This window comes from Antechinus flavipes, chromosome 3, assembly GCF_016432865.1.
Source record: "Antechinus flavipes isolate AdamAnt ecotype Samford, QLD, Australia chromosome 3, AdamAnt_v2, whole genome shotgun sequence".
NCBI lineage: Eukaryota > Metazoa > Chordata > Mammalia > Dasyuromorphia > Dasyuridae > Antechinus > Antechinus flavipes.
In genome coordinates this window covers 551,961,138-551,975,579 of record NC_067400.1, presented here as the reverse complement: position 1 = coordinate 551,975,579, position 14,442 = coordinate 551,961,138, and positions in this window count along the sequence as shown.

Genomic DNA, 14,442 nt, shown 5'->3' with positions numbered 1-14,442 from the left:
CATATGTATATGTATAATACATATATATACTATGTATATATATGTGTATATATATATATATAATTCTAATTTAAATTTATAAGACTGGAAGTCACTCTCCAATAGATAAATGATAAAAGAATATAAACATACAGTTTTAAAGGAAAAAAATACAACCATCAATAATCAAATAAAAATGCTCCTAATTATTAGAAACAGAGAAATACAAATTAAATATGAAATTCCATCTCTTAGTCACTGGCAGAAAGTTCTCAGGAGCAGAAGCTAGGCTCCAACTAAAAACCACAGATAGGATCTTCTTGTGAAGTACCATTATCAGCTTCTTCTGATAAAGCATCCAAGGAGTGGGATGTGTGGAACATTTAGGGATTTCCAGGAAACGACTGGATGCAATGGGAATATTCACCACCAGGGGGCAACAAGGTGCTATCATCTTGTAGCACTTTGTCAAAATCCTTGAGGACTTTAATGGAAGCATTTGGTGTGACTGGAGAACAGGGATGCTGATGGGGATAGGGCAGGAAAAAAGCTAAGTCTCTTTAGGAAGAATTCAAGTAGAAAATTCTGAGGTACAGAAGCTGGGTTCCCACAAAAAGCCATGGTGCCATCTTCCCAAGGACGATGCTATTAATGTTTCCTGTGGGAAGAAGAGATGGGGAATGAATGGAAGGAATGAGGAGGGGAAAAGGCAACAAAAGAAGGGGAAAGAGAAGGGATGAAGATGAGTAGAATAGGAAGCTGGGAAAGGGGAAAGAGAGCAGGAGAGGGAGATAACAGTATAGAAGGATGAGGAAAAAGAGACAGGGAGAAGATAAAGAAAAGGAACAGTGAAGAGGGAAAAGGTGAGGAAGATTTAGATAAGAAAGAGGAGGGAGAAAATTAGAGAAAAAGAAAAATTAGAAAATATGAAATGGAAAAAGGGAGAGGAAGAGAGAGAAGAAGGAAATGAGGAGAGGGAAGTCAAATCAAGTCTTTGAAAAGCTATCTATTAAATATCCATCATGTGATAAGAAGAGAGGGATGCAAAAAAAGGAATAGGGACTGAGCTGAGAAAGGGAGAACATGGACACAAGGGCATATAGGAAAGGGAAGAGAGCTGGGAAATATGGATGGAAGCATCAAATAGCTTACATGATTTAACCACATAATTTTGACTCTTCTCTTCCAAAATGTAAAGAGAAATGATGTCAGATAGGTCCATACCCTACCCTGCCTCTTATCCAAATCTTTGCTATTGTGAGATATCATTACCACTTCTGGAAAACTGAAAGGCTGGGATGAAATGCTATTTCCTCCTAGAAAAGCTTCTTAGAACCCACAGCTATAAGTAGAGCTCCCCTGCTCTGAGACCCCACAGCCCCATGCTGTTTCCTGCATATGTTCCATATTGCAATAATTATGTGTTTGTATATGATTTGCCCTCTGAGAGAGTGAGTTTTAAGAAGAAAAAACCAGCCTTATCTATTCTTATCTTCTGAAGCATAGCTAAGCATATCATTAATGGCACAGTGGGACTGGGGTAGGGAGAAGATATTAAGATTCCCCTCTCCTTGTTTCAGGTTTTCCCTTTGGAAAATGGGGACATGATTTCCCTCTCTCCTCCTATCTCCCATTCAAACACTGGTCATAGAGAGATGGTTTGGCTAAAACTTGGACGTTAGTGACTCTCAGTTTACAAAATAGCTGCATGTGATAACAAGATAATCCTTACTTGTGTACTTTGATTTTTGGTTCACAAGGAGTTTTCATATATATGATCTCATGAGACCTTGATAATTAGCTACCCGTAGAGGGAATAAAATTCCCATTTTCAAGATGGTGAAACTGAGGTTCTGAGAGGGATTTGCTAAAGATCACAAAAGGACTCTATGATAAAGTTAGGAATTCCAACCTCAGGTCTCCTACAGTCCAGTTTTTATATATTTCAAAGGCATGGTCACTGAAGGCCAGCAACTAAGTACAAATCATTATAGAATTTTAGAACTGAAAGGTGTAATGACCACGTATTTAAAGTCAGCCAGAGTCAGGAATTCAGGTTAAGGGAAAAATCTTCAATATTTATTGAAGTGAAGAGGTGAATAAAGATTGCTATAGCAAATATAGGCAAGAAAGATTGCGATAGCAAATATAGGCAGTTGCGACAGGAAGCCAGCTAAGAGAGAGCGAGGCGAGCCGAGTGAACCGTGGCAATGGCAATCCCAAAAACCTCTCCTCCCCTTCCTTTTCCACTCCCCTGCCTCCACCCACCAAAATCGTCATTTCCTATACAACACATCAGGACTTGCACAAAGAGTGGGTGGGGGCCATTCTTTCTCCAAGCTTATCTATTAATAGAGTATGGTCCAATTACTATTTAGCCTCATGTGCTTGGGACCTCAGTGCATCAACTCAAGCCTCAGCCCATTACAGAAAGGGACCTTAAAGACCAGTGAGGGGCAGTTAGATGGTACAGTGGCTAGAGCACTGGCCTTGGAGTTAGAAGGACCTGGTCTGAGACACTAGCTGTGTTTCTCTGGGTAAATCACTTAACTCCATTTATCTTCCCTCCTCATTCTGTCCTAAATAAATTAATAAAACCAGTGAGTACAAACCTCTCATTTTGCAAAGTAAACTGAGGCCAAGAGAAGGAAATGGACTGGTTATGTTCAAATTTCAAATTCATGTCAGGGCTGGGCTCAGAGCCAAAGTTTTTCACATCCAAGACCAGGACTCTTGGGCTGTAGAAGGTCAGGAGGTAAGAATCCATTTCATGTCTTGAATCTTACAGTAACTTGGCTCAACAAAACTCCCTTTTCCTATTGAAATAGTAGAGACTGCTTGTCAATATAATAAATTCTCTAGGGACTGAAACAAAATGCAAACACTACTCTTTGGATTAAAGGCAAAGCTTTGAAGTTAGGACAGGAAAGACAGCCCATAATAGAGACTAAAGGCATTTGGGAGAAAGATACTTGAGACAATGGTATGATAAAAATGAAAAAAAAATGGTATGACAATCTCTTTACCCTGATGCATGTATCTCAATTACTTGCATCTCTAATTAACCAAGAGCCAGGGCATAATTATTTACATCTCAATAGATCTTGTTTGTTAGACAAAACTATAGGAACTTCAAAGAGTGTACTTTGTATCAAGTCTATGAGCATTTGAGGTATATATAGTTGCCTTTCTGATCAATAAATTTTGAAGAGTTCTGCATTGTTCTTGTTGGTTTTCTGGAAGTCTTGGAGCAGCCTTCATTTCAGTTGAGTAATCACCACAAGAATAGCTAGGTGTTAAAGTCCAAATCCTTTATTATCTTCTTCACAATCTAGTTTCCTTGCCTGGGGCCTGGGCTGGCTTTCTTAGAGACCTTCTGGAGTCTTGGTTTCAGTGGAGAAGTGCTGGCAGCAAGGCCAGCCACCATGAGGTTGATGAAGATGGAATAAATCTGTCTCTGAGTCCCCTTGTCTTCTCTGACTCTGTCTCCAAGCCTCTCTGTCTCCCGGGAGAGCCACCACAATGGTTTGAGATGAAGAGAATGAATCTGGCTCTGTGTCCCACCCTGGCTGAGTTTGTCCCAGGTTATATGCTCTATTACAGTTAAATCCATTCATCATACTGAGCAGGGGTCCTCAAACTTTTTAAATAGGGGACCAGTTCACTGTCCCTCAGACTGTTGGAGGGCCGGACTATAGTAAAAACAAAAACTTTGTTTTGTGGGCCTTTAAATAAAGAAACTGGGTGAGGGGGATAAACGTCCTCAGCTGCTGCATCTGGCCCGTGGGCCCTAGTTTGAGAACCCCTGATACTGAGTATAAGCTAGGGAACCATTATTTGTTGTAAGATTAATTTAATCATACTGAACTAGAAAGAACTATTGTTCACCAAGTTAAACTATATAAGCATTGTCTCATCAATTCCACTGAGTTAGCATCTTGTAAGAATCCTTGTTTCAAATATAAGAGTTCTGGCCTGTAACAGAGTTCTAACTGAATTCTTTTGCTTGGCTTCCTGACTTCACACCCTTCATTCACTACAGGAGCTGGACTCCAACATTGAGCTCCACCATGATGCTTAAAACAGCTTCCTTTCCCCCTTTCTTCTTTTTTCTATGCTACAACCTTTTTATTTTTGCTCTCCAATGTCCCATCTCCCATTCTGCTGTGATAACTTCTCAGGAAGGCACAGTTGAAGTTGCTACATGTCTATCCAAGAGTTCTGAGAGTCACCAGGTTTCAGGTTCCATCCTGGGAAAAGTTAGATACAGAGAAAACCTTATTGGGTGGGATGAGTACTTTTTGCTCATTGGGGAAGACTGAGAAGTTCTTTTTAAAAAAAAATTAATAATTATAACTTTTTATTGACAGAATCCATGCCTGGGTAATTTTTAAAATTTTTTTATTAATTAATTTTATTTTATAATAACTTTATATTGACAGAATCCATTTTTTACAGCATTATCCCTTGCACTCACTTCTGTTCCGATTTTTCCCCTCCCTCCCTCCACCTCCTCCCCTAGATAGCAAGCAGTCCTATATATGTTAGATATGTTGCAGTATATCCTAGATACAATGTATGTTTGCAGAACCGAACAGTTCTCTTGTTGCACAGGGAGAATTGGATTCAGAAGGTAAAAATAACCCGGGAAGAAAAACAAAAATGCAAATAGTTCACATTTGTTTCCCAGTGTTCTTTCTTTGGGTATAGCTGCTTCTGTCCATCATTTATCAATTGAAACTCATTTAGGTCTCTTTGTCAAAGAAATCTACTTCCATCAGAATACATCCTCATACAATATCGTTGTCGAAATGTATAATGATCTCCTGGTTCTGCTCATTACATCAGTTCATGTAAGTCTCTCCAAGCCTCTCTGTCATTTCTTACAGAACAATAACATTCCATAACATTCATATACCACAATTTACCCAGCCATTCTCCAATTGATGGGCATCCATTCAATTTCCAGTTTCTAGCCACTACAAACAGGGCTGCCACAAACATTTTGGCACATACAGGTCCCTTTCCTTTCTTTAGTATCTCTTTGGGATATAAGCCCAGTAGTAGCACTGTTGGATCAAAGGTTATGCACAGTTTGATAACTTTTTGGGCATAATTCCAGATTGCTCTCCAGAATGGTTGGATTCGTTCACAACTCCACCAACAATGCATCAGTGTCCCTGGATAATTTTTTACAACATTATTCCTTGCACTCACTTCTGTTCCGACTTTTCCCCTTCTTCCCTCCACCCCCTCCCCCAGATGGCAAGCAGTCCCATACATATTTAAATGTCACAGTATAGTCTAGATACAATATACGTGTGCAGAACCAAACAGTTCTCTTGTTGCACAGGAAGAATTGGATTCAAAAGGCAAAAATAACCCGGGAAGAAAAACAAAAATGCAAACAGTTTATATTCATTTCCCAGTGTTCTTTCTTTGGGTGTAGCTACTTCTGTCCATCATTGATCAATTAAAATGGAGTTAGATCTTCTCTTTGTTGAAGAAATCCACTTCCATTAGAATACATCCTCATACAGTATCATTATTGAAGTATATAATGATCTCCTGGTTCTGCTCATTTCACTCAGCATCAGTTCATGTAAGTCTTTCTCTGTATTCATCCTGCTGGTCATTTCTTACAGAACAATAATATTCCATAACATTCATATACCACAATTTACCTAGCCATTCTTCAATTGATGGGCATCCATTCATTTTCCAGCTTCTAGCCACTGCAAAGAGGGCTGCCATAAACATTTTGGCCCTTTCCCTTCTTTAGTATCTCTTTGGGATATAAGTCCAGTAGTAGCACTGTTGGATCAAAGGTTATGCACAGTTTGATACTTTTTGGCCATAATTCCAGATTGCTCTCCAGAATGGTTAGATTCATTTACAACTCCACCAACAATGCATCAGTGTCCCAGTTTTCCCACATCCCCTCCAACATTCATCATTATTTTTTCCTGTCATATTAGCCAATCTGACAGGTGTGTAGTGCTATCTCAGAGTTGTCTTAATCTGCATTTCTCTGATCAGTAGTGATTTGGAACACTTTCATATAAGTGGAAATAGTTTCAATTTCATCATCTGAAAATTGTCTGTTCATATCCTTTGACCATTTATCAATTGGAGAATGGCTTGATTTCTTATAAATTAGGGTCAATTCTCTATATAGTTTGGAAATGAGGCCTTTATCAGAACCTTTAACTGTGAAAATGTTTTCCCTGTTTGTTGCTTCCCTTCTAATCTTGTTTGCATTAATTTTGTTTGTACAAAGGCTTTTTAATTTGATATAATCAAAATTTTCTATTTTGTGATCAATAATGGCCTGTAGTTCCTCTTTGGTCACAAATTCCTTCCTCCTCCACAAGTCTGAGAGGTAAACTATCCTATATTCCTCTAATTTATTTATAATTTCATTTTTTATGGCTAAATCATGAACCCATTTTGATCTTAGTGTTAAGTATGGGTCCATGCCTAATTTCTGCCATACTAATTTCCAGTTTTCCCAGAAGTTTTTGTCAAATAATGAATTCTTATCCCCAAAGCTGGGATCTTTGAGTTTGGGTTTAGATTATTTTAGTTGACTATTTTGTCTTGTGAACTTAACCTATTCCACTGATCAACTAATCTATTTCTTAGCCAATATCAAATGGTTTTGGTGACTGCTGCTTTATAATATAGTTTTAGATCAAGTACAGCTAGGCCACCTTCATTTGATTTTTTTTTTTCATTAATTCCCTTGAGATTCTCTACATTTTGTTCTTCCATATGAATTTTGTTGTTATTTTTTTTCTAGATCATTAAAATGTTTTCTTGGGAATCTGATCGGTATAACACTAAATAAATAGATTAGTTTAGGGAGTATTGTTATCTTTATTATATTCTCTCGCCTATCCAAGAACACTTAATATTTTTCCAGTTATTTAAATCTGACTTTATTTGTGTGGAAAGTGTTTTGTAATTTTGCTCATATAATTCCTGACTTTCCTTTGGTAGATAGATTTCCAAATATTTTATGCTATCGACAATTATTTTGAATGGAATTTCTCTTTGTAATTCTTGCTGTTGGATTTTGTTTGTGATGTATAAAAATGCTGAGGATATATGGGGATTTATTTTGTATCCTGCAACTTTGCTAAAGTTATGAATTATTTCTAATAGCTTTTTAGTAGAATCTCTGGGGTTCTCTAAGTATACCATCATATATCTGCAAAGAATGATAGTTTGGTTTTTTAGTTGCTTACTCTAATTCCTTTAACCTCTTTCTTGCCTCTTATTGCTGAGGCTAGCATTTCTAATACAATATTGAATAATAATGGTGATAGTGGGCAACTTTGTTTCAATCCTGATCTTACTGGGAAAGGTTCTAGTATTTCCCCATTGCATATGATACTTACTGATGGTTTTAAATATATGCTCCTGACTATTTTAAGGAAAAGTCCATTTATTCCTATCCTTTTAAGTGTTTTTATTAGGAATGGATGTTGGATTTTATCAAATGCTTTTTCTGTATCTATTGAGATGATCATATGGTTTTTGGTAATTTGGTTATTGATATAGTCAATTATGCTAATAGTTTTCCTAATATTGAAACAGCCCTGCATTCCTGGTATAAATCCTATTTGGTCATAGTGTATTTTCCTAGGGATGATTTTCTGTAATCTTTTTGCTAATATTTTATTTAAAATTTTTGCATCAATATTCATTTGGGAAATTGGTCTATAATTTTCTTTCTCTGTTTTCAACCTACCTGGTTTAGGTATCAGTACCATGTCTGTGTCATAAAAGGAATTTGGTAGGACTCCTTCAATCCCTATTTTTTCAAATAGTTTATATAGCATTGGAGTTAATTGTTCTTTAAATGTTTGGTAGAATTCACATGTAAATCCATCTGGTCCTGGGGATTTTTTTTTAGGGAGTTGGTTAATAGCTTGTTCTGTTTCTTTTACTATAATGGCATTGTTTAGGATATTTACTTCTTCCTCTGTTAATCCGCAATTAGCCCATGATGAGTAGTCTGGTCTGGATGGAGCACAGAGGGGATGTAGGGAAGATGGGGATTGGACTTGTGGTTTCCTTGATTTAGGGTATTCCAAGATGAGGAAGCCTTTTCTGCTAATGCAAGTCAGTGTCTTCTCTGAAACTTTGTTTTAGAAAATTGTGCAGGGAACTAGGGAGTAAAAGACATGTCATGAGTTACTCAGCCACCATGTGTCCAATATGGAACTTGATCTCAAATCTTTCTAGCTGTGAAATCAGCTCTTAGTCCATGACATCCTATCTGAGGGGACTGAGAAGGGAAGTAAAATGAAAAAATAAAGCCTATTAATAGATAGCTCAGTATCTGATAGTGGAGGTAAACTGAAATGTTTACATTTTATCTTACTGGTATAAGTTTTCTGTTTCTGTTTTCTTTTGAGAAGGAGAATGATACAACAGCTATCCATGTTGACATGTGCCTTACTTCTGAATTTGCTTCTGGAGTTTGAGAACAGGTAAGGATTTAGTCCTGATTTCTGGTTTCAGAGACCAGAGTGACCTGGAGCACTGTGGGAAGATTTCCAGGAAAGGTGAAATTTGGTGAGGAAGAGAGGTGAGAGCAGAGCTCTCTCAGATGCACTCAAAGGGCCCATTGCTCCTGCAGAGTTTGGACAAAGACAGTGGAGAAGACATCTCCTCAAAAATGCTGAAAACCCAAATGGAACTGACTTAGGGGAAAGCTGTTGCTGACACACCTGGAGTTAGGAGCTGGCATGTGGGCTCCAGGACTTTCTTAGTGTGAGAAACAGAAAGGTGATGACCTATGTATGTGGCTTGAAGAGGGAGGGGGAAGCCACATGTGAGGGATTTGCAGTGAAATGAAGACCACATAGGTAACCACAGCAATGGTGAGAAAGCGCATCATGTCCTGCTTCTCTGGGAGCTGCTTTTTATTTTCAAGATATATTCATGGGTAATTTTTCACCATTGATCTTTGCAAAACCTTCTGTTTCAACTTTTCCCCTCCTTCCCCTTCCCCTCTCCCCCACATGGCAGGTAGACCAATACATGTTAAATATGTTAAAGTATCTGTTAAATACAATATAGTACATCATACTTTTTAAAGAAAAGGAATTATTTTTCTCTTTATTATATTACATATCTATTTATTGTAATAATTATCATTTAACTTCACCCTTAGTAAAAAAAGAAAGTAGACACAGAGGGTTGATGGTATATTCATCATCAGAGAGGTGGTAGATGTGTCTCTGCTCTTTATTATTTTAGCACTAAAGATCTGTCCAACTCCTCTTCTCAGTGCTTCCTATATGCCAAGCCTTGAACCAACTAAAGAAGCAGTGAGGATTCAGAAAAAAAAAAAACAAAACCTAACACTTGCTATCTCCCAAAAGCTGACCTTCTAATGAAAAATACAGCTTGTAAATAATATGTTCTATACAGTATAAATGCAAATTAATCTTAGAAGAAAGACCCTAACAGTTTGGGGGACTAGCAAGGCCAGCTTTTGAAGGTATGGAAGAAAGTCAATGCAAAAACAGAATGTTTTATCTGAGGAATTGGCTGCAAGTAGGGCTGGTGAGTGTGTGGAAAGGAATAAAATATAAGATAGTTAGAATGCTAGGAAGATGTCATATTGGTCAAATGGTAAAGTTTATTTTGAGTAGGGGATGGGACACTGATCCAAGGTTCAAAGAATCTCCCTGTTATTTGAGTGTAGGATAGAACAAAATGGGGAGAAATTTTAAGCTGGGGGACCAACCAGAAGGCTATTTCAATAGTCCAGAAATGAGATGATGATGTTCTGAAGTAGGTAGCTAAGTAGATAGAGAAGGGGACACACACACACACACAAAATTTTATATTTATATATATATATGTATATATATCCCTATGTATGTGCCTATATGTGCATTATATATTTATACATATTTTTATTGGTATAATTTTTTCTAAATAATTTTTTTTCTTCAGTTATATGCAAAACAATTTTTAACATTTTATTTTTTGATGCAATAGCATGATAAGAAAAAATTTAGAATTCATTTTTATAAGATTTTAAGTTCCGAAGTTTTTTTCCCTCCTCACCTCTCTTCCCTCTTGTCTTTCAAAGAAGGTAGAAAGTTTGATCTAGTTTTCACGTGTGCTATCATGTAAAACACATTTTCATATTAGTCATATTTGTGAATGAATAAACAGATCATTTGGAAAAAACTATAAGAAAGAATAAAGTAAGTGAAAAAATATGCTCTGCTCTTCATTCAAAGTCCATCAGTTTTTTATTTAGTTATGGTTGGCACTTTCCTTCTTGATTCCTTTGTATTTGGATCAGTGTTGCTGAGAAGAAATGATTCAATGATAGTTGATCATTGGACAATTTTGCTGATACTGTGTTTTCCTTGCTCTGTTCATATTGCTTTTCATCAGTTTGTAGAAGTGTTTCCAGGTTTTCCTGAAATCTGCTTTATTCATCATTTCTTATTGCATGATAGTATTCCATTATATTCACATATCACAGCTTATTCAACCATTCCCAAACCGATAAGCATCCCCTCACTTTCCAATATTTTGTTACCATGAAAAGGACTGCTATAAATATTTTTATGCACAAAGATCCTTTTCTTTTTTTATGATCTCTTTGGGATGACCACCTGGGCAGTGGTATTGCTGAGTCAAAGGATCTGCAGTTTGATTGTCTTTTGAATAGTTCCAAATTGCTCTCCAGAATGGCTAGGTCAGTTCACAAGTCAACCAACAGTGCATTAGTATCCCAATTTCACCACATCATCTCCAGCACTTATAACTTTCCTTTTTTTTTTTTTTTTTTGTTCTTATTGGTCAGTCTGATAGCTATGAGGTAGTATCTCAAAGTCATTTTAATTTGCATTTCTCTAATCAAAAGTAATTAAGAGCACTTCTTCATATGTGTAAGATAGCTTTTATTTCTTCATCTGAAAACTGCTTGCTCATATCCTTTGACCACTTATCTATCTTTTATATTTGGCTCAGTTTTCTCTATATTTGAGAAATGAGGGTTTACAGCCAAGAACACTTGGCTGTAAAGATTGTTTCCCTGCTTTCTGCTTTTCTTCTAATCTTGGTTGTATTGGTTTTGTTTGTACAAAAGCTTTTTGATTTAATATAATCTAAATTATATATTTTGCATTTTAAATGCTTTCTATCTCTTGTTTTATCAAGAATCACCCCCTTTCCCATAGACCATAGACCATAGGTCTGACAGGTAGACTATTGTTCAATTTTGCTTATGATGTTTCCCTTTATGTCTAAATCATGTACCCATTTAGATCTTGTCTTGGTATATGGTGTGAGGTGTTGGTCTATACCTAGTTTATATCCTATTGTTTTCTAATTTCTCTAGCAGTTTTTGTCAAATAATGAATTTTTATGCCAAAAGCTAGAGTTCTGAGGTTTATCAAATACTAGATTACTTTTGTCCTCGTTCTCCTTTCACCTCTGTCCCATTCTACTATTTGCCCTGCCTTCCTTTCTATCAGTTCTCTTCCTGCCTTTTTATTTAATCTCCTCCTCTCCTACTTTTCTGTCAGGTAAGTTTCCATATTCAACTGATTGTGTTTATTATTCCCTTTTTGAACCAATATAAATGATAGTAAGTTTCAAGTGATGTTCATCACTCACTCTCCCACTATATTAGGTTTTTCATGCCTCTTCATGTGAACTAATTATGCCATTCTATCCTTTCCTTCCTTTTGTACCAAGTATACTCTTCATTCTCATAATTTAGTTTTTATAATTCCTTCAAATTCACTTTTTACCTATATCCTCTCTCTCTATTCCTTCTAGTTGTACTATTACTAAGGATTGTAAGTATCATTTTCCTGTGTAAGGGTGTAAACTTTTAGTTCTATTGAATACCTTATGTTTCCTTTTTTTTTTTTTTTTTTTTTTTTTTTTTTTTTTTTTTTTACCTGTTTGTGCTTCTCTTGGATCTTGATTTTGGAAGTCAATTTTTTGATGTAGTTCTCTTTTTTTTCTTTCTTCAAATCATTGGCATAAAGTTTATTCCCCAGCTCACCTTTGAAACACACCCAGTGTGTGATGATTTATTTAATTTCCCCCCAGTTACATTCAAAACAATTTATTTTACATTTGTTTAGAATTTTAAAATTCTAGGTTCTCTCCCTTATCCTCACCCATAATTAAGAAATGACATATGAAGTTATGAAAAAATTTATATAAAAGTCAGGTTGTGAAAGAAAACATAGTTGATTTAGTTCTGATCTTTTCTTTATCAAAGCTTGAAATCCTTCTATTTCAGTGAATGACCATTTTCCCCTTGAAGAATTATGCATTATTTCATTGGGTAAGTGTGCTGAAAGTTGGCACATGTTCCTTGGAGTCTTTCTTTTGCATTCTCCTTCCCTGAGGTGATTGGTGGATTCTTTCAATGTTTATTTTGCCCGTTGGTCCCGGATAGCAGGGCAGTTTTCCTTGATAATTTGGAAGATATTGGAAGATTCTATCCAGATTCTCCTTTTGATTATGGCTTTCAAATAGTTCAATTATGATGATATTCTCTCTCATGGATCTATTTTCTAGGCCTGTTGTTTTTCCCATGAGATATTTTACATTTTCTTTCATTTTCTCATTAAAAAAAATGTTTTTGACTGATTCTTGATGTCTCATAGAGTCTTGATCTTCCATGTGCCCAATTCTAGTTTTTATGGTAGTTTTCATCAATTATCTTTTGTACTTTCTTTTCCATTTTTAAGTTCTTTTCTTCAGTGGATTTTTGTATCTCTTTTTTTATTTGGTAAGTTGTTGACTCTTTTTTTCATAATTCTCTTGCATCACTATCATTTCTTGTCCCAATCTTGCTTCTACTTCTCTCACATGATATTTAAGCTCCTGTTTGAACTCTTGCGTGAGTTATTTCTGGTCTTGGGACCACTTCCCATTTATTTTTTGGGTTTTGCTCAATAGATATTTTGACATTGTTGTCCTCTTCTGAGTTTGTACCTTGGTCTTCTCTGTCACCTTAATAACTTTTTATGGTGAAATTATTTTTTTATTTTTTGCTTTTCTCTCTCCTTTCCTCTCCTTTCTTTTCCTTCTCTCTCCTCTCCCCTCCTCTGTATCTATTTGTCTATCTCTCTCTGTTTCTGTCTCTGTCTCTCCCCTTTCCCTTTCTTTTAAATTTGAGCTCTGCTTCCAGGGTAGAAGGAGTACTGTCTCAGACTTTTTGTTCTCGTATTTAGCTAATGCTGGATTGATGTTGTTCTAAGGCCTATGGGGAACCCTCTTCTCTGGGGCTGACTGAGAGGGATAGGTACAGTGTGGCTGCTGTTACTGAAGTGTATTGGGATCTGGCAGCTTACTCGGTGTTGAATTGGGATTCTAGTGATGGTATTTGCTATGTACTGAGGCTCGGTGGGCTGCTTCTGTAATTCTCAGGTGCTACCACCAATCAGGACACTGATGGATTCTTAATCTCTCAGGGCTATGCTGAGATATGTGGTGGTCTAGCTGCTGGAGGATGTCTAATTGTTGGGCCTACCTAGGGAATGTGGTGGTCCCCACCCCAGATTTGGAGTCTAGCAGGCTCCCATGATTTTGTCAAAGCACTTGGGGAGTTGTAGCATTTGTTTATTCTACCATTCTGAGGCTCAGGATCTCTGGCTGATTTGTTGAATTGGGGTATGCTACTGGTTTGCTAGGAACTTTCCTCTCTTGGATTGAGCCCCTATATCTTCCTTGAGTGAAAGGGACCCTTCTGGCCATTCCTACAAGTTTCTTGGGCTAACAGATTGTTTCAACTTGTCTGTTGAAATGACATTCTCTCTATGTTTATGAAATGAGGCCTTATCAGAGAAACTTGTTTCAAAATTATTTTTACAATTATTTTTGCTTTCTGTTTCCCCTCATTTATTCTTTCTCTCCTTTCACCCTGAACTTCCTCAAAAGTGTTTTGCTACTGACCACTTCCTCCCCAAATATGCTTCTTTTATTACTCTCTCCCACACTGCATGTTATTTACTCTGAGCCAGTTATGAGAGTAAGGTTCACACAGTCTCCCTTTCTTTCACCTCTTTTCCTCCCCTGTAAAAGCTTTTTCTTGCCTCTTTTTTATGGTAGATACCTTGCAACAATGTAGAGGGCTGCAGATAGCGCAGGAACTCTGGATAAGGTATAAGACTCTTCAGCCCAAAGGAACCTGCTGACAATGTCTTGTTTAGCTCCCCATCTCCTTTTGGTGCTCTCACCCTTCATGATAAGTTAGGGAGGGCATGAACACCTGTGTTCTACTTGAAGCAAGGGATACTTAAAGTATATAGATGCATTTACATATCAATAGCAGGGTGCTTATAGTTATCACTTGCACAGTGTGCTGTGGTGATATAGTGTTACTATAGTTAGCACTTGCTCAGTGGGATGTGATAATATAATGGTTCTCTAGTTGGTACATACTTAGTGTGCTGT